We start from the raw sequence: 22,028 nt of genomic DNA, 5'->3' as shown, positions 1-22,028 counted from the left end.
ATATGTGGTTATTTGATTAGAAACACATGTAGAAGTCTTTCTTTTTACACATAAATTAGGCCAAAATTAGGATGTTTATCTGACATGCAGGTGCTGAAAATGCTGACGTGCTTCATGTTTTCTCAACACAAATTGATTAACTTAGATCAGTGGTTCTCAAACTTTTTTCACCAAGTACCACCTTAGAAAAAATTCGTCTCTCCAAGTACCACCTTACGACGCTATTTTTTAACCAGTATTAAAAAATAGCGTCGTAAGCCTAATTAAGCAGCTACAGGTGTGCACAGTTTTAAAACGATGCAGATTACTTCCCATTAGTAAGAATATGTATTATTGTCAGTCACTTTAAACATTTGAAATAGTCTGAACATTAACTGTGCTTGCAGATAAAAAAAAAAGTTTTAATTAAAATGTGGTCTTAAAAGTTCATAAAAAAATGGCGCTGTTCTTAAAAAGTAAAAAGAAAACTGCTGTACTTAAATCTAAAGTATTCATAGTAGCCTATTCATCAAAAGCTGGAAATGCTGCTTGGACCTTATAAATATAGGCTATATGTCATATTCATACACTTTCAGACAAATCTTGAAATAAATGTTAAATGTACATGACAGGATTCATACAGGCACAGCCTAATAAAAATCAATTCCAGCACCTATTTTTTTTAAGACTGACATGCTATGTATTGAAGACCTGAAATGTATTCTCAGCAACCCATAAAACATTGCATAGGAATAGATACAAATAAAAACCATTAATAATAATATTTATGAATCATATATTAATAATATAATAAACCTGCACTAAGTGCTTGTGAAATCTTTTTTGTACTCAAGTAAAAATACTATTACACTGCTAAAATAAATTTTTTTTAGTAAATAATACTAATATTAGGTAAAAGTACAAATTACTCTTTTAAAAAGTACTAGTTGGTTACTTTTGAAAAAAAATCTGATTTTCATTATGAAATCACTTTTTTTTTAAGTGTAAACCTGATTTAATGGTTTGATTGCTTACATTCCAAAGCTACATGTATAATTTGCACTAACAAAGGAAGTATAGTCAATTTTTCCTTTCATGACAATTAATCTTTTTCAATAGCACTGGTAAAACTACCAAATAATCTTTAAGGGCATAAAGACACTTTTTGCCCATTTTTAAAAATATATATTTTTAAGCTTTGAAAGGTTAAATTAAAGTATATGGTAAAAAGATTTAAATTTAGCCTTTTATTTACATATTTTACACTATTTTCTTTACAATATGGCAAATTTGTTTCTTAAATAGCTGTACATCACATGTAGATTTTATTTTACACTTGATCTTAATCTAAAATAGAAACGTAAAAAAATACAAGTACACTGTCAGTAAAAAAATAAAACAAATGACTTCATTTTACTTGAGGTATTTGAAATATGACGATACTACATTTATCAAGCAGTGCTTTAAGAGCCTTATTGTAAATTGTGATAAATAAACAATAAGTAGACTAACAATGGATTGTTTTGACCTGTAATGCTTTAACACAGATCAGAATACAGCTAAATGTATAAATCACACAAATACCTCATCCAGAAACATTTCCAGCATAATTCTTTTGTCGTAAAGAAATAAAAAATGTTCCACCTTTGCTAAAAGTAAGTTTCACTTCACAACACAGCCAAATAAGAAGACCATTAGCATTGTCATCGATCATGCATCAATCTATTTCTAAATATTTGATAACTTTGAATACTTTTGACTAAATTTAGTTAAGGAGCAAAGATAAATAATGTCTACTTTAATAGTGGAGAGATCGCGATTGTATTCAATCTGAGCACACAGGCGATCATGAGAGGACTTGCTGTTCATTTGAAAAAAGCCTATTTAAGAGCTCGCATATCTGTTTTAGCGATTTGCGTACATTAATGCGCTCTCTTGTTAAAATAAAGCACACGCCACATTTGTAGAAATGAGTAATTGCGCAATACCTGCATTCCCGCGCCGCCATTCAGAATGTATTTAGAGGAGTGACAGGTCAGAGGCGAGTCGACTGGCTGTCGGAGAGCGAAATGTGTTTGTAGATCATCAAAAAGGCAGGAAATATGTCCGCAGTTTAATTACTCTGCTAGACATCTCTATAGTGAAAACATCCGAGAAGCATTATTCCAACAAAACATTTGTTTTTAAGTTGTTTTTTCTGTCTCTGCAACACAGAAAGCCTTTGTCCCGCCCTTACGTTTCACGCAACTAGACAAGGTCGACTGTGATTGGCCACTTTTCATGTCAGTCAAATCACGCTTCAGAATCAATTCTTAAACTTCGGAAACTGGGGGGTATTCCAGAAAGCTGGGTTAACTTACCATCTGCTAAAACCTAAACTCTCAGTTGATTTACCCAAAACCTGCTTACCGCGAGTATGTTGGTTCCAAAACAGGTGACAAGAGTTAGTTAAATCAACCTCCTGAAGATAACCGCGGGTTAATGCGCGTGCACGGCACACACCTGAAGGCATTTTCAGTAGATCGCCGGATTCACGAGTCACCATAGAAAGTCACGGTGAGAAAAAAAAGGGCAACGCACTTTACAGAGGCGAAGCTGGAGGTTTTAAACACAGATATTACACATCTGCTTCAACGAAGGAAAGAAATATAGAATAAGAAATAGATAAGAAAAGAAAAAATAAATAATAAGAAAGTTTGTTAGTTCATTAAATTACACATGCCACCCTCCATTTTATTGTAATGATAAATTAAAATACTCTTTAACATCCTTTTTAAGTATGTTGTGTAACCATTCATGCATTTATTTTTCTTGCCATTAATTTCTTAAGGCCACAATATGTGTATTGACTAATAAGGCTTATAGAAATTGTAATCTTTCTGGAGCTAGAACTCTGTCCAAAGTCATTAAACACAGAAACATTATCATAAAAGGTAATATTTAATTACTGGAGCTCTTTATTTAACACTCTAGAATATTCTTTCTGACATGCAGCTAATAGAAAGAGGCTAGTCTAACTGCTGTGTCCTATAATAAAGGCTTTTCAGTGGTTGAGTTTTTGACTTAAACCACACACTCTGTTACTGTTGTAAGTGATTGTTGTCAGATAGCTTTAGGTTCTTTTTATTTTGCATGCAGCCGAAGTTCCTTCTGCCTCAACTAACAAGCAGTGTAATAATTTTCTGCACTTTTCCATATTTGAATATTACTCTTGGATCACAAAATCTTTTATCTACATATTTAAATTCTAAAGTAGCTGTATAAGGTCCATCTTCAAAGATAAAGTCACATGAGCATCAACTTAAGGTGAGAAATGTATATGAAAAATATGTTACACGTTGAAAGGTGTGTATAAAGCAGTGTACAAAATCATTCATTTTATTTCAGGAAATGAAGAAATGAACAGACCAAAGTATTTGATTAAACATGTTTTTTTGACTAATTATATATTTTTAGCACTCTTCCATCTGTTTTGTCTGCTTGGGTCACTGAGATTTCCTCTGGGTCAGGCTGCAGGTACGTGTCATCGTATAAGGCAGAAAAGGGTATCTTTTGTCCTCCAGCAAGTAACAATGTAGTGCCCAGTAATGATTCTATTTTATAATACAAATATAATAAAAATAAACATTGTGTAAAGCAACATTTGCTTTATAGTTTTTTTTACTATATTTGTGTTATACACTTGAATCATTACTTCCTGAAAATCAGCCATTTAGCCTCAACATAGTGATGAGGTGGGGTCATCACATATGAGCTGGTAGGTGGAAGCAGCAATAAGTTCACACCAAGATTAAGGATAGAAAATTAAGTTGCACCTGCACACTTATACTTTGGACAAATTTTATATTATCAGTGTCCTTTAGTGACTGATGGAGCTTTAAAATCGGCTGCAATTAATGCACACAATAGCATTTAGAAACCCTGAAAAAAATATTATATTAAAAAATGTAGGTGTGTGTGCGTGAATGTATATATAAGAACGACGTCCTACATCTTAAATTAAAGATATATTTTCCTACAAAAGACAAAGCTGCCACCTATAATATTATACAGAAAAATGTGAGGGTGCAGAAGGAGAGAAAAAACACAAGATCTGTAAGTGAGATTCGAACTCGCTCCGTTGTGCGCACCGTTGTTCTTTAACGACGCACTGTCCACTACACTATTGCCGTGCTCTGAATCATCTGTGTAATGATACGCAGTGATTTATGACCAAGGAACTGTACAAAAGTGTAAAAAACAGTTCAGTGCCAGGCATACTGTACAGGTGGTCCTACTGCCACATTTTACAGTTGCCTAAAATGCCCTGACGCAAATACAGAGAGCTGCACTGAATGTTTTTTATGGTAAGCGCAGACCCGGGATTTGTCACATTTGATTTCAAAAAGGTTTGTTAAATACATTAACATTATGAATTTGGTTATGAAAAAAACTATGCACTTATAACCCTCTCACAACGAAAAAACTTGTATCTGTGTGTCCACATCCATAAACATTCCCATCAAAAGAGCACGCAATGCTCAGTAAACTTTCTGAAACAGACAAACTCTTAAACATAGCAACTTACTCTCTGAACATAACCTGCTCCGGAGCAGGTTATCTTCAGAGAGTAAGTTGCTATGGCTACTTAACATACCCAGAAGTTACCTCTGATTTTGGAACCAAAGTTGAGGTTATCCACCTACTTACTCTCAAACTTACCCGGGTATGTCACATAACCTGCTTTCTGGAACAGCCCCCAGATTTTCAGCAGCTTATGACACAATGCACTAAAATAAACACTCTAAGCACAGCGTTGTGATCGTACGCTTCACAAAACAGCCAATGCTGATCACATCAATGTTATATTACGCATTAAAGGATTAAAAGTGTTAATTGTTTCTTTCATTATTCAGCGATTCCTCCGCGTACCACTAGGAGGAAGCCCGCGTACCACTAGTACCACAGTTTGAGAACCACTGACTTATGAACTTTATGGATTTTACAAATGTAGGTGGATTGGACATAAAACAATTAAGTTGTCCGAAAAAAGTAAGTTGTGTTGTTACAACTAAATTAGTAGTTTAAACAAGCAATGAAAGCCATTTTTTGAGTGTATATATTTTGACTACTTAAACATTATGACTGCTGTTATTATTATTTCCTTCTCAGAACCACTCAGATAGAAGAAAACACTTTGTATAAAAATTAATATGTGATTATTTGATTAGAATCATTAGGCAGTCTTTCATTTTACACATGAATTAGGCTAAAATTAGAATGTTTATCTAACATGCAAGGTCTGAAAATGCTGAATTGCTTCATGTTGTCCCAACACAAATTGATTAAGGTTATTTATTTTTATTTTACAAATGCACGTGGATTGGACATAAAACAATTAACCCATTAACAGGCATCATAACCACTTGGTTGACTTTTTATCCGTAGGTTATTATTAATATTTTATTAGCTTTTTACTATTTATCAGAGTAGTGTCAGTGAATTATTCAATCCAAGATTTGGGCCAATAATATATTTTTAAGGAGCGCATTTTTCGGTTAAGTTGTCCGAAAAATGTAAGAATTTTGTTGTTTCGACTAATTCTAAATAAGCAGTTTGAACAAGCAATGAAAGTCATTTTTTGAGTGTATATATTTTGGCTACTTAAACATTATGACTGCTGTTATTATTATTTCCATCTGAGAAACATTCAGACAGATAGAAACACTTTGTATGAAAATAATATGTGATTATTTGATTAGAAACATGTAGAAGTTTTTCTTTTTACACATAAATAAGACCAAAATTAGGATGTTTATCTAAAATGCTCATGCTGAAAATGCTGAATTCCTTCATGTTGTCTAAACACAAATTGATTAAGTTAACTTTTACGGATTTTACAAATGCATGTGGATTAGACATAAAACAATTAAGTTGTCTAAAAAAAGGTAACATTTCAGTTGTTTCAACTAATTTTAAATAAGTAGTTTGAACAAACAACGAAAGTCATTTTTTTTAGCATATATATTTTGACTACTTTAATATTATGACTGCTATTATCATCTCAGAACCACTCAGACAGAAGGAAACACTTTGTATGAAAATAATAAGCGATTATTCAATAAGAAACATGTAGCAGTCTTTCTTTTTACACCAAAATTAGGATGTTTATCTAAATCAGAGATTCCCAAAGTAGACCCATGGTAACCTTTGATTTGGCCCACCATCCCATCTGAAAAGAGAGGGAGATGGGTGGGAAGGTGTTTGGGGGGAATGCCTTTGACAGATTGTCATTTCAAATTTAACGTACATTTTATTTTTTCTGTTTTATTGCTGAGATGTAAAAAAGCCAAGTGAGATTAAAGGATTCAATTAAATGTTGTAAATAAATAAGACTTCTAAAATGTAAATACTGTTACTTGACAGACAGAAGTAGCAGCAGGAGCAGGTCGACTAATGTATTCAGCATTGACCTCTATTGTGTTATAAAGGAGATTGTTTATGCTGTTTTTACTGTAATAAGTTTATTATAACTTTATAAAAATTATACTGCATTGGTTAATATTTGTAAAAAAAAAAAAATTATTTATTGTTAAACATTACAAAATAAATGAGGAAATTACCAATGGGAAATGTAATACATAAGCGTTAATATATTCGGTCCACAGCTCTCAATCAAGTTTGCTTTTGGCCCTTTGTAGGAAGAAGTTTAGGCACCCCTGATCTACATGCAAGTGTTTGCTGGACCAACATATTTTTTTTTTAGACCAAAGTTTATTGAGAACAATTTAAAAGGTTTACAACATGCTTTCTCTTTAAAATATAATCAGTAAAACTTGTTCATTTGTTTTAAAGAAGCAGTGTTAATTGCTTGTTTATTCAGTGGGTGGTGTAATTGCAATTATCACATTTAACAAGAGCTGCAAATGAACCATAGCTCATAGAGAGTTTATTTTATTACATATCTGAGGCCGCTGGGATGTTTCCATTAGGCTGTAGGTTTTCTTGTGTAATACTGAATTACTGCTAATCAGATTGCTGGAGTTTGTTAATGTAATTGGTGTCAGGTTTACAATCTTCTCATTAACTTATTAAAGCAGATAAATGTTATTGATATCTAATATCGAATGAATTTGCCTCTTGATCAAGTTTGCCTGCCGGAAGGCATCTACTTTAAATTTCCAGTCCAGAAATTAGCATGACGCAAATAGGAGGAAGTACATAACACTTCACAACAAGGGTGAATATGTTAAATTGCTTACAGTAACGTAATAGTAAGTTAACATACATTTATCACAACCTAAGATTAAAATATATTGTAAAATGTTACTTCATATGTGGAGTTTGTGAATTTAAAATACTGGGTGCTTATTAAATCTTTAGGAAGTTATCTTTATATCTTATTTAAGATACATATCTAATTGAATGTATAGTATATAATATATATTTTTATTATATGTTTTTAATCGATTAATGGTATCAGTTTAAGGTAAAATATATACATAAATATAAAATAATGTACATTTTTTTTTAAAAGTAAATAATTATTTAATATTAATCTGACCAGCTAGCGGTTTATATTCGGTTAACGAGCGGCGGTTGATGGTTGGCAGAATTAACCGAAATGAGCATCCCTACTACATACACTATAAGAAAATACTGAATTTCTTTATGTTGTCCCAACACAAATTGATTAACTTAATGGTTTTTACAAATTTACAAACTTTTAAGTTGTCCGAAAAAGTAAGAATTGTGTTGTGTTAGAATTTTAAGTAAGTGTTTTGAACGAGCAGCAAAAGTCGTTGAGTGTATATATTTCGACTTCTTAAATATTTTGACTGCTATTACTATTATTATTTCCTATTTCAATGAAATCTGACAACCTGGTCAGTTTTTTTCACGTTCATAGATTTATTTTTTTTGCTATCACTTGGACCATTTTATGTTACATGTTTTATTTTACTTTTGTGTCCCATATAAATGAAGCACATCCTGTCTGGTTCTGCAGAGATATGAGTGTCACACCGTATTTTGATGATCAGTCATGGTTCCTCTGTTGTAGATGTTCTTCATGGCTTTTGATTTCTCTAAAATGATTTAGTTTTTTTTATACTAATATGAACCAGGTTGCATCAGCACAGACAGAGATCAGGCTTTTTGTCACAGATGATGAGAACTACAAGGTCTATCTGACAGGCTTTAAGCCATATATTCTCAAAGTGATGTCCCCCCCCCACCCCCCACCCTCCTATCCCAAATCTTCCAGTTTTCATGAAAGAGTTGCCTGGTTTTCTCATTAATTACAGCTGTGGTAGAAGACACAACTAGCTATTGTGATCTGAGGCAGCCAGACCTCAGTAAGTTTTGCAGCACATTGCCTAATTAGAACTGGTTACATGTGGAAAACAAAGGCGAAGTACGCTTGGGGATTGTGATATGTTATTAAAACCGTTTATTGTGGGGGCGGCTGGCTTTTAGGACAATGAGGGGGCCTATTGGAGATCTGAGGGGCTTTAGCTGTCAGCTGAGGCTGTGGTTCACTTTCTTTTCTTTACTGCTGCTCGAGGGAATTTTTAGTTTGTGTGCCACAGAGCTTTGTACTCGTAACCTTCATGTTGAATTTGTCTCTGCACAGATGACCAGGCCTATTAAGGAGACAATGGATAATCCAGACCAGAGGAATGGTAGTTTGTAATATGTGTACTTTAAAAAGGAGAATGTCTGCTTCCAATGTATTTCATGTGCCGCAACTTTTAAGGCAAGAATTGCGGAAATAGGTCATTTTTGAAATAAGTGTGGTTAGGTGCTAAGTTTTACTGACTACAAAAGTGTGATTGCAGGACTTCATAGGTGGGCTCTGGAAAACGTTAAGTCTCTGAATCACCAAGACACCAAGTCAACTATTGGCCAACCATCAGGCTATCGCTAATCAAAGTGCTGGAGTTACACTTACACTCTTCTTATTAACTTATTAAGCAGATAAATCCCAGCAAGCATAGGATGTCAACATGATGTCAGATTGACGTTGTACCACAATGTTGTGGGGACGTTGCATTTTGTTTGGAAATGAAAATCTGGTTTATGTCAGAACCGACATCAATGTCCATCGTCCAACCTAAAATCAACCAAAAATCAATTTCTAATGATGTTACAGCTTGGTGTTGTGTAGATGTTAGCACTATGACGTCCATCAGACATTTAATTGCCATACCTGACGAATAAATGTTGGTATTTGACATCAATATGACGTTGGTTCAAGATGTTGGCTCGACGTTGGATTTTGGTCACTTTTTAACACAACCCAGTCAAGGAAATATCAATGTCATTTGACATTGTTATTGGACACCATAATAACGTTGTCCTTAGATGCTGGCTAGATATTGTATTTTGGTCACCTCACGTCACATCCTAAACCTAACCTAATATTAATGAACTTTTTATGATGTTGTGTGCCGTTAAACAACTTTAATCATAAGGTAAACACAAAACAAAAGTTTCCATACGGAGCTCCTCCACGTTACTTGACCGACTCGACACTTGTAAACACTTGCTCCAACAGACTTGCGGCTCTCCACGCCGCCAATGCTTGTCACCACTACCAAACTGACCAATAACAGAGTTTGCGCTTTGTATCGTCGCAACATGTTGTTAGATTTTTTTTATGCGACTTCATGAAGGCTAAGCCTGAACATACATGTGCGCTTGACACAGAAGTATAAATCAGCCTTAATAGAGCGAGGTCACGTGACTCCGCACGCAGTAGAGAAAATAATCGAAAGAAATTGATCTGGAAGAATTAGATCGATTATTGGTTTTGAATGGCAATGCAGTGGTGCAGTAGGTAGTGCTGTCGCCTCAAAGCAAGAAGGTCACTGGTTCAAGCCTTGGCTGGGTCAGTTGGCGTTTCTGTGTGGAGTTTGCATGATCTCCCTGTGTTCGCGTGGGGTGCTCCGGTTTCCCCCACAGTCCAAAGACATGTGGTACAGGTGAATTGGGTAGGCTAAATTGTCAGTGGTGTATGAGTGTGAAGGAATGTGTGTGGATTTCCCAGATAGGGGTTGTGGCTGGAAGTGCATCCGCTGCGTAAAACGCGCTGGATAAGTTGGTGGTTCATTCTACTGTGGCGACCCCGGATTAACGAAGGGACTAAGCCGAAAAGAAAATTAATAAATTATTGAATTGGTTCTGAACGTTGATTTCGATTCCTGTTTAATTGATCTCTCAGCACTAACATTAAGTATAGATATTTTCTAAAGCTTTATATTTTGAAATATACTATGAACACCAAATGATTGCCTAATTGAGCTGCAATGAAAACTGACTCAACACACAAATATGATCTGAACAAAGAGATCTTTTTTAAGTTTAATATTTTACTACTGTTTTATGAATACTAATACTGTAATAGTGCTATATTTGTACATAATATGCTTATACAGGAATACCGTTTTTACAATTTTCCTAATAAATGTGGCTATTAAAGTCTGAAGGTTTAAGTTTGGTATGAATTTGATATTTCGAGGTATTTTAAAACTTTATTACCTATAGTGCATGGCTGGTAAAAGGTACTGTACCATAATGAAAGCCTGACAGTTTGATCAGCATCTTTAACAGAATTAGTTTCTTTACATCGAAAAGCTTTTTGGGATATGTTTTTATATCTCACCTTTCCATTAAGTGGCCTCACATTTAATATCTTTCAGATGCCCTTTTCCACCAGCATATAGTCAGACAGGAAAAGAGTATTTGCCACGACATGAGGAGAGTAATTTCTTTACCTGCACTTGCTCTCTGCTCATGTAAATGTATTACTAATTCATTGGATTCCTTCTCAGCATTTAAAAGGAGCTGTATTTTTCAGACTATTCTGGCCGCTGATGACTGATGAAAGCGGGCGGTGTCATGTCACGAGTTCAGGGATCCTGCTAAGGATTGTGGGAGAGGATAATGCACACCTAGGTTTGATGAAAGATGATAAAAAATTCAGAGTTAAGAGACCATAGTGTCTTACAGATTCAGGAAATAGTAAATGTCATCTCCATGCATTAAGGAGCGCTGGAGGTTTGAGCAAGTCTTTATTTTAAAGGTATTAGCTGCATTCTTGGAATGTCAGAGAGCTAGATTTGAACTAGTATGAAATACATTTTTTTGCTTGATATTGTACTGTGTAGTTATGAATAAACATTTAATTAACAGGATTTATTATGTTTTATAATCAATTGAATATCCAATAGGCGACACAGTGGCGCAGTAGGTAGTGCTGTTGCCTCACAGCAAGAAGGTCGATGGTTCGAGCCTCGGATGGGTCAGTTGGCATTTCTGTGTGGAGTTTGCATGTTTTCCCTGCATTCACGTGGGTTTCCTCTGGGTGTTCCGGTTTGCCCCACAGTCCATAGACATGCAGTACAGGTGAATTGGGTCGGCTAAGTTGTCCGTAGTGTATGAGTGTGAATGAGTGTGTATGGATGTTTCTGAGAGATGGGTTGCAGCTGGAAGGGCATCCGCTGTGTAAAACATATGCTGGATAAGTTGTCGGTTCATTCCGATGTGGCGACCCCATATTAATAAAGAGACTAAGCCGAAAAGAAAATGAATGAATGAATATCCAATAGGGTGGCACTGTGGCTCAGTGGTTAGTATTGTTATACAGTTGCGGGTGTGCACATCAAATCATTTTTGTGACATTGTATAACAATAATGAATATTTTTACAGTACTGTTATGATTGGGTTTAGGGTTTGGGTAGGGGTATAGGGCTGTACGATTAATCGGAATTGAATCGTAATCGCAATTTGAAATGTTGCGATTAGCTTATCGCAAGAGGCTGTGTTATGAAATTATTATTCATTAATTCTTTTCGGCTTAGTCTCTTTAATGATCAGTTGTCGCCTGATTAACCCACCACCTTATCCAGCATATGTTTTACACAGCGGATGCCCGTCTAGCCGCAACTCATCATTTATAATAATTAAGGGTGTCATGATTTCGATTTTTAATCGAAATCGATCGAAATTTATGCTTAACTTTGATTATCGAATCAAAAAATAGAATCGTCGATGCTGCCACGCCCCCATGTCACGTTAGCTTGGCTTGCCAACATGCTTGTTGAAGTGCTTGTTAAACTGCAGATGCAGGAGACCCGTCGACAGAACTTAAATCCTCTCCTCTTTCAATGAAGTCGCCGGTGTGGAAGTATTTTGGATTTCCAGTGAGTTATGTTGACAACGTTCGTGTTGTCGACAAAAAAAAAACACAGTTTGCAAGCTCTGCTTTGTACGTATTACGATTGGGATGATAGACGATGGGCGCATCGCGATCCTCCGCCCCGCACCCGTTGCAAATCCGCTCGCGTTTGTTTTTAAATTCCATTTTAGAATGACAACGATCCACATCCACACTGGCGTGTAGCATTTCTGAGCAGCCCTCCTTCCTCATTACCGCTGAAAATGCACATCACTTGACCACACACGCTCATTCACACACAGATACAGACGCACACACATTGTCATGCGCTCGAGACAGCGGGTCAAGGCAGTCAGCGGGTCAGTAGAATGCTTCCATCTTTTACTTTCACACAAGTTTAGTCATTTTAGCGAACATCTCAGATACTGTTGGCTGGTTCCTGTTGGTTGTGCACCGTTTTTACCGACGCCATTATTACATCATTACCAACTTACCTTTATTCATTTACTGTATGATTTGTTTATGGGTAAAACAAAGACCCTGCAAGTCAGGTAGTTTAAACGGTAGGCTACAAATAATTAATTCGTTGTTAATTAATTAATTATAATCGAAAATCGAATCGAATCGTGACTTTAGAATCGAAAATGTAATCGAATCTAGGATTTGGAGGATCTTGACACCCTTAATAATAATTTGTAACAATTGTTACCACAGCATAAAGAAATACAACAACCAGCACCAAAAAAGCACTACAGGCAGCTATATGAGGAGTATCTTGCTAAAAAGTGAACTGAAAAGATTGCAAGTGACACTTAATCTAGTAGCAAGCAACAGCAAAGTACAATTTCAGAGTTGTTTCAGCCATTTTAGTTTGCAAAGTGTTCAGTATATTTATAGATACATTTTTTTGTTTTTATGATACACTACACTCTTTTTCCAATTTGCGTTCAACATAAGGTCATTTTATTTGTGTTTACTGTTTTCTCTAGAGGAAAAATTGTGCTTCATTTCTGCATATTTAAAAAAAACTATTCGAATAAATGTTTAAGTTAATATCTTTTTAGTTTCTTTTTTTAACTAACACTCACGGCATTTTAGCACAAAAAAGCTATGATGCTGATTATTGAGCTAAAGATTGACTACAAAATTAAATTGCAAATCAAATCAAAATCCCAATATCTGTGAAAAACATTACTATAAGATATTTTCCCAAAATCTCACAGCCCTAGCAGACGTTAACAAAATACAATATGCTTGGGTAATTTAATAAATAACATTTTACTTGGTACAGCTACCGTTTTTACATTATAGTTGGGTTTAGGGTTGGGGTAGACAATAAAAAAATACAATTAGTTGGAAATTTAATAAATGTGTAGAGTTTGCATGTTCTCCCCGTGTTCATTTGGGTGATCTGGGTTCCCCCACAGTCCAAAGACAGGCAGTATAAGTGAACTGAATAAATTAAAATTGTCTGTAGTGTGTGTGAATGAGTGTGCATGGGTGTTTTCCAGTACTGGGTTGAGGCTTGAAAGGCTTCCACAGAGGAAAACATATGCTAAAACAGTTGGCGGTTTTAATCCAGTGTGGCAACCGCTGAAATAGAGACTAAGCCGAAGGAAAAAGAATGAATGAATTACGTGTGAAGTTGTTTTTATAGTCTGCATAGTCTCACTGTACACAAGAGCCTCTGGCATGAAGCGGATCATTTGTGGTCCATTTTCTCTGTATGTCCAAAGTTCAGCATGGACAGAATGAATGCACATTTTCTTTGAACTCCTCGTCTGCCCTTCCCAAACCTTTGTTGCATCCGGCCTGTTGTGAAAAGAAACCACCATGACCCGGCCAGTCACATTAAATGGCATTCCACTGTTTACAAGTAGCAGTTTACTTGCCATTACGCTTGTGTAAACAAGAGCGAGTGCGGATCACTGTAAAAACGGGGTCTGAGTGGCTGGGCTTTTATAGGGCATATTCTCTTCCCCTCTCTGACACTGAGAAGGCTTTATATAGACTTGTCCGATAAATAGTGTTTGTCCTCCCCGGTGTATTGTGGGAAGACAGTGGCGGGCAAGTGTATGGAATCTCTGATACGTCAAAGGACAGGTTGGATGATTTAGTAGACGTGTAGGAACCCGCACGGACAAATGAGCCTATAGCCACAATTTACCGAGACAGGTCGGGCTTTGTCTTTGAGATGTACAAGTGGTGTTGTGATGGCCTAAGAAGCAATTCATCTACTTTGAAAGGATGCTCCCTGAAGTAGGCCTATGGCTTAATACCTTGACAAGCGCTTTAAAGACGTGCCTCTTTGTCAGTCTCCGCAAACGTCTCAGCGTTCATGCTTGCATGCAGTGCACTATGGGAGCTATGGGGGTATTAGGAGCAGGGAAAGATGAAGAGATGTCTGTCTGTGGTCTGTTTGACGTTCCAGACCGCATGCGCTCACTGATACTTGATCTGATGTTAATGTGCCGCTCTGTGAGAGCGAGTGCAAGTGAGGGAGAGAGCGAGTAACGGAGGGGGAGATGGGCAGATAATCCCGTCTGCCTGATGAGATTGAAGGCTCGGATTGATTGATCGCCTAATCATAGGAGGAAATGGGCCTGAAAATGAATGGGACTCTGCCCTTGGCTTGCCGGGGAGCCATGCGGCTGGATCACAGGGGATGTTAGCTGCAACTCTACATGGCCTTAATGTGCACGGGACCTGATTTCATTTGCGTCTGATATACAGTTATACGATCCCCACTAAATGATCAAATATAAAAAGCAAGAGGGGGAGCCAGGCGAAGGGTGTAAATCAAGCTTTATTGCTGGAATATTACTTTTTCATGCCGTCTGAAATTGATGCTCGCAGAAAGGTGAACGAATGAGAATCCAATACGAATTAGCAAGAGTGGAAGCGGCAAAGAGAAAAAGGAAACTGAAAAAGAGATGACGGGGATATGAAATACTAGTTAAGGGTGTCAGCGGATTATATTTTCTCCCACTGATTAGGTTTACCTTATCAGACCTGTGCCTTGCAGATTTGTTTCCAGAAATTTCCTTGCAACTGGGAGGCAGGATTACAAGTAGATCCTTTGCCGTTGTGAGATAACGGATGGGTCTGTCTCACTTTCAAAAACTGCTGAGATTTCGGTTATATCTGCTTGTGTATCCCAGAGCTATTCTTCAGCTCACTGAGGTAAACTTCATCTCAGAGGGATCTCCCCAGGTGGGCTACCCTGTAAATGAGACAGGCCCGTCGCATCCGCTTGGTTTCGGGATCTTGCTGTTGGAGTAGCTTCCACTTGGACCTTGCATTTATCTCTATTTCCACCTGAAGCCTGACAGACTTGCGGTGATACTAGTGTGTCCGTCCATGGCAAATAATAATCCTTGGCCAAAAAGACAGCAGCCCTTTTGTGATTGGAGCACGAGTGTAACGAGGGTAAATTTAGCACTTAGCTGCCATTTGTAAGTGGAGGTGCCATGGCAGATCAGGGGCGGAATGTGACTAATGAGATGATGCGTGTTATCACCAGCAGCCTAGTAAACAAGGAGGTCATTTGCTGTGCCAGCCTGTGTCGTGGATATGTGAATCTTATTTGACAGAGAACGATGACCCCTCCTAGCTTGTCCCATTGGATCAGTGGCGGCAGCTGTCACAAAGCCGAAGATGATTTCTACTTGCTGGACGCACTTGAAGCTGGCAGAAAAGGCTTCAATTAAGCTCTCTTTCTTTTCACAGCATCCGTTTTTCACAGAAGGCTGTCAGTGACTAAGAATATGTCATGGTTACAGCGTATTTCTCCACAGTCAGACATACCAGGGTCGTGCTTCCATGATTTGGATTTATTTATAGACTTTTTGCACTTTTAGTAGAGAAGTTAAGATTGAGAGGGATAAACTCCAGGGATTGAGATATGACATTAAAGGTATAGACTATTTACTTGAGCAGTTCCAAACCTTTATGAGATTTTTTTTTTTTCAGTGGAACACAAGATGGATATTTTGAAGAAATCTGAAAACCTTCAACTATTGACTTCCATAGTAGGAAAAACAAATACTGTGGTTAGTTGTTGGTTGTATCCCTGCTAAATGGTTGTTGATTCTCCTCTCTGTCTCCTCCTAGAGGAAGGTTTCTGGGCTGCAGATCTGGGCACTTTTCCAGTCTGCCTGTGCTCTGGAGTCAGCAGAGGGCGAGACAGAGGCTTTGTAAGGGCTCAGTGTGCCTGATGAAGGAGAGGGAGCTCGCTGATCAATAGAATTGATCATGAAGTCAATACCCCAGTTTATATCCCTCTCTGTTTACTCCCACCCGGTTGTTGCCGTGTTAAACCGAGCATGCTCTAAGCAGTCACCCTCGGGACCCTCTAAAAGCCGCCCTTGCACCCGCCATTGATTGACACGCAACAAGCAGTGGGAAGTGTCGACAGCGCGGTGGCCAGATTCTGTTTCCAAATTCCAGTGGAGGATCAAGATGAGAAGACTTTCTCAGTATCCCAGCAACTTCGCATGTAACGGTTTCACAACTCCTAGAGGTGCCGAGTTTCTGATTAGCCTAGTCCAAAGAGTCTCCAACTACAACATTTAATCAATTTTGGGATTGATTTCTTTTCAAGGCCAGGAACAGATGACCTCACTCCCTGTCGAAATGATTTCTCTTACATGTTCCTGGCCATTATTAACAAGAATGCCAACTGTTCTGTGCATCTTCCATCCAGAAAAAAAAATAGCTTTGTTCATTTATTTGTAAGGACTCAATATGTCATGCGTTTGGTTTTGAAAGGTAATCGCGAGAAGTATTTTTTGATGATATAGTCTGCATAGTTTCACACTGCCAGCTAATTTCACCCTCTTTGTATGTAGACCTTGGGCTTCGCTCGTGCAATATAATGAGAAAGATAATTGAGATATCAAAACATTGTGTTTGGAGAGTCTATTCACTTCAATTTTCCATTAGCACAAGCTCTGCTCTGTAAAGTGAGCTGACAGTAATCGTGAAACAGTGAATTATAACTATGGCACTTGACAGAAAAGTTAAATGACTGTTTTTGTGCTGGATTGTTCCAATAAGTTCAGAGTTCTCTTGAGAGTGATGCTTTACTGTGTCTATTAGTCCAAGTTTTCTCTCTTTTCCACCCCTCCCGTTCGAAAAACACTGACTCTGAAGACCTCGCAGTGATTTAATCTCCTCTTGATTTGAATAAGCTTGACCTGATACAGACAACACTAATTACAAAACCAAATCAGCCTTTTAATACAGTGCTGCGCATATTTATGAATATTTGCCACTCTGATGCCGTTCAGGGCTGCTCATGTGATAAGAGCTTGGCCGATGTCTAGCTTACCCTATTTGCCTGTAGGGCTGAACATCACACAACCTTTTGAGGGCCAGAGTTTAATTGGTGCCAGGTTGTCTTTGGCATTTCAGAGTGCAGTGCTACATACCGAGTCAACATTGCGCTTCAGTGTCTGTTTGCAAACTCAAGATATGGCCACTTGGGATGCATGGGAATCCTAATGAAGATGGTTCTGATTTTGATTGCTCTTAACAATGTCATTTTTTATTTGTTCCATTAAGGATTCTTGCATTAATGAAGACTAGAATGGAAAAATATTCAAATTTGTGAAAACAATAGTAATGTGGTTTGTTTTTATATATCACTACTTATGCTGTGTTCACACCAGATGCAGCATGCGTATCAAATTCACTTAATAATAGATGCAGATTCTCATCACGTGCAGGGCGTCTGTCTTACCGGTGACTCTAGCTTCATTGCTTAATGGCTAACATGGATTTTATTGAGAGTATAGCTGTGTTTGTGTGCTTTAGGAAGGCTGAAAAACAGCATATATTCATTCAGCGCCGTGTCTGAGTCCACTAGATAATTGAGTAGACAGAAGTGCACCCAGCTCTGTGAGTTCATAAACTCCTCCAGAAACTATTCCTAGATGATGGAGGATTTCTGCGGTGCTTCTGACTGAGCTGAGCCCAGTTTGATGAGCTGTGGTCTGGTGTCGGCAAGAGGATTTCCCCTTTCGGGACACCAGCAACAGACGCTACATCATAATCATGTCCCGACCAGAGAAAGCTCCTGATTGGTTAACACGGTGTGAATGTCTGCCGAAGTTTAGATTTTCCAACACGTGCAAAACGCTCAACTGACGCTGCTCCATTCGCGCGAATCGTGCCATTTATGCCGCCTCATTTACTCCACAGTACGTCTTTTCACGTCTTTACATTGACTTAACATGTAAATCAATTGCGCTTGACATTTCATCCGCGTCTTGCGTGTATGCAACATCACAGTCATTTGTAAGTGTTTTAACTGTATAATTTAGATTTGCTATAATTCACCAGTCAGCATTCCTAATGCTGTGTTCACACCAGTCGCGGAACGCGCGGATAAATCGTGCTATTCGCGTGTAAATTGCCGCGTGAACATTTGAGTTTACTCGCTTCATTCACGCGTCAACCCCCGCTTCATTCGCCCGTCAAATCCGCTTCAATCGCGTGTCAAATTCACTTCAAATTCACATATTCAAATTCACGCAATCCGCGTCATTCGCTCGCCGCCATTCGCGCGTATCGCGCCGCAGGATGTCTATTCGCGAGTTTGCATTGACTTAACATGTAAATCACTCGCGCTTGACGCGCGTTCCGCGTCTGGTGTGAACGCAGCATAATACATAGGCTTGGGCGGTATCAAGAAGGGAGACGTGGTAAATACGAACTAAAGGTCTGCATTCCCGCTGCTGTTATCGGAAATACGAAGCTCGAAATACTGCCAAACTGCAGAAGTTGTGTTCTTTTTTCAGACCAGGTCACTTGGTGTGCGACTCATCTTACCTCACCTCTCACTCCTCCACACTGTCCTGTGATGACAAATTACGCATACGCATTTTTAGGCATTAAATAAATAATATATATTATTTAATACTTGTCCTCTATATGAGTGCATTGTTTTTTATGGCGGAATAACGGTATTGAAACTGATACTGTTGTTATTTTTAGATCTCGCGGTACTTTCATACTTGGTTCTTTTTAAAGGACACTGAGCACGGCTCAAATGATTTTCATATTGGCGTGGTTTGCTACAAATGTGCATTGAGAACACAAATCCCTCCCGATAAGCTTTTTTTTTTTTTTTTGCAATTCTTTCTTAAGTTTGGCCTTTACACATCTCCATACATAGCACACTATTCAAAACTTGACTTCTGCTGCTGGAAGAAGGATATTATGGACAGACCAGAAAACTGATGCACTTCTACAAATTTTGAAGCAGTATTATATTTATAAAAAACAAACAAACAAACAAACAACTGTCAAAAACCCTCAGAAACACAAAAATATTTCTGCAATTTTCAATGAAAGACTGACGATTTAAACTGTGCCGCTCTAATGTGCGATTAAAGTGCAGAACTACAAAGCACTGATGGAAGACCGGGTCTCAAAAAGAAATGACATGAACACAAAGTGTTCTGACACTACTGTTGAATTGGACAAAAAAGTGATCTGAGTCCTGTGAACATGATCAGCAGGTATAGTTCGTCAGCATGATGTCAGATTGACGTTATACCCCAACGTTGTGGGGACATTACAATTTATATGGAAATGAAAATTGGGTTGACATCAGAACCCAACATCAGGCCGACGTCACTGTCAAACATTCAACCTAATGTCAACCAAATATCAATGTCTAATGACAATACACTTTGACGTTGTGTGGACGTTACTAAAATGTCGTCTGTCAGACGTTGGATTTTGGTTGCCATACCTGACAAATAAATGTCAGTATTTATTGTCAATATGACGTTGGTTTAAGACAGGGGTTCTCAAACTTTTCAACCCGAGATCCCCAAAATAACAATGCAAATGACTGGCGACCCCCACTATTTTCGAGAGTGGTTATAATCATACAAATGTTGTACGCAACTGCTCACACAAACCAATAGGCCTATAAACACAAGCATATTGACAACACAAAAAGTGCAACAGTCTAACAACTATATATATATATTTTTTTATTATAATTTAAAAGTAACCTTACCTAATGAGACAGGTGGGCACAATATTTAAGTTACATCACAAGTCTTTTCTTGGTTTAATTTTGGAGACTAATTCAGTCGTGTCTGTATTTATTTTAAATGTACATAAGTTGCGTAAAGGTGTCAGAAAGTTTATCTAGTGCCGTAAAATCCATCTGCTGCAAGTGATGCTATTTCTCTGTCGTTAATCTAATGTAAAAATCCCAGGGGTTGCAATCCAATGGGGAAAAAAATGAAAGGCTGATGGCTTTTTGTTTGGATGTTGCATTTTTAAGTAATTGTTTTTATCTTCTGTAAGTTATAGATAAACAATGGTAATTTAAAACGTTTATACAAATTTATTAGATTTTTTGGAAATAACCAAGTGACCCCCTCTCATTGTCCCGCAACCCCCCAGGGGGTCCCGACCCCCACTTTAAGAACCACTGGTTTAAGATGTTGGCTCGACATTGGATTTTGGTCACTTTCCAACACAACCTAAAGTCAACCAAATATCAACATTATTTAATGTTGTTATTGGACATCAAAATGACGTTGCCTTTAGATGCTGGCTAGACATTGAATTTTGGTTACTTGACCTTCTGACCTAAATCTAATCTAATATTAACATCTTATGGCGTCGTGTGCCGGCTGGGATGAAGAGAACTGGAGCCTTTCTTTTGATTGTCCACCTCTCGGTCTACTAAAGGAGGTCTTGGTTTGGTTCTTTTAAAGGAAGATGCAAGTGTGAAAAGCCTTCTAAATGTGTGGGCTGCCACCGCTATTGAGAAACCAACAGTTGTGGGAAGCCAACATGCTCTACCAAACACAACCCAGTCCCTTTAAACCCACCAGCCATCCTGTTTTCTGTTTAATGCATCATTTACTGCCCGTAAACAGTTTGTGTAAAGGTGTTTATAGATGATTCTTGGGCGCCCCTCACCCCACCCGTCCTGCAAAGTGTTGGCCCGAGTTACACAAGTTTGATAGGGGCTCACTAAGGGTAGGACGGTCTCTGCTGTGGTGGTGGAGGTGGTTTTGGGGTCGGAACACATAAAAGCTTCACGCTCAGCTGGGGCCATCTGCCTTCCAGCTTCTGAATTACTCCACACAGCATGGCATCGACTGCAAACGAGAGTGTGAGTTCATTATGGTATGCCGCATGTGTTTTTCAGCACCCTTTTTTTTTTTGAGACCGGGCATCAGATGAAAGTCATCCTGCGCTGGGCGGAATAACAGAAGCAGTAGAGGCCCTTCTATAAAACTGACTTTAATCTTTTTGCCTTTTTCCGTGTCACCTCCAAACATGTGGAGTCTGATATGATAATAATGTGAACCGGTCCTGGGTATTAGAGTTAAGCTGGCTGATTAGGCCACACATCGATTAGTCTATCACTCAGTACTGACCGCACAGGTTGAGGAGTGTAATGCTGCTCTGAAGGACGAAGACGCACACACACACATGCACATACAGTATTAGCACTTACCGGTCACTTTGTTAGGTACACTGGTCGAACTGCTCATTAACGCAAAATTTCATATTAGCCAATCAGATGGCAGCAACTCAATGCATTTGTGCATGCAGACATGGTCAAGATGATCTGCTGGAGTTCAAACAGCATCAGAATGGGGAAGAAAGGGAATTTAAGTGACTTTGAATGTGGCATGGTTGTTGGTGCCAAATGGGTTGAGTATTTCAGAAACTGCTGATCTACTGAGATTGTACACGCACAACCATCTTTAGGGTTTACAGAGAATGGTCTGAAAAAGAGAAATATCCAGTGAGTGGCAGTTCTGTGGGGGCAAATGCCTTGTTGATGCCAGAGGTCAGAGGAGAATGGCCAGACTGGTTCCAGCTGATAGAAAGGCAGCAGTA

At 38.0% G+C, this 22,028-nt stretch overlaps 1 protein-coding gene across 18 annotated transcripts in view; it reads left to right on the top strand.

The window, feature by feature from the left end:
- The window catches only part of pmfbp1 (polyamine modulated factor 1 binding protein 1), a 327,880-nt gene that overhangs the window by 254 nt on the left and 305,598 nt on the right, over positions 1–22,028 (top strand). The window lies entirely within an intron of this gene.

This window comes from Danio rerio, chromosome 7, assembly GCF_049306965.1.
Source record: "Danio rerio strain Tuebingen ecotype United States chromosome 7, GRCz12tu, whole genome shotgun sequence".
Lineage (NCBI taxonomy): Eukaryota > Metazoa > Chordata > Actinopteri > Cypriniformes > Danionidae > Danio > Danio rerio.
This window is presented reverse-complemented; position numbering and strand designations above follow the sequence as displayed.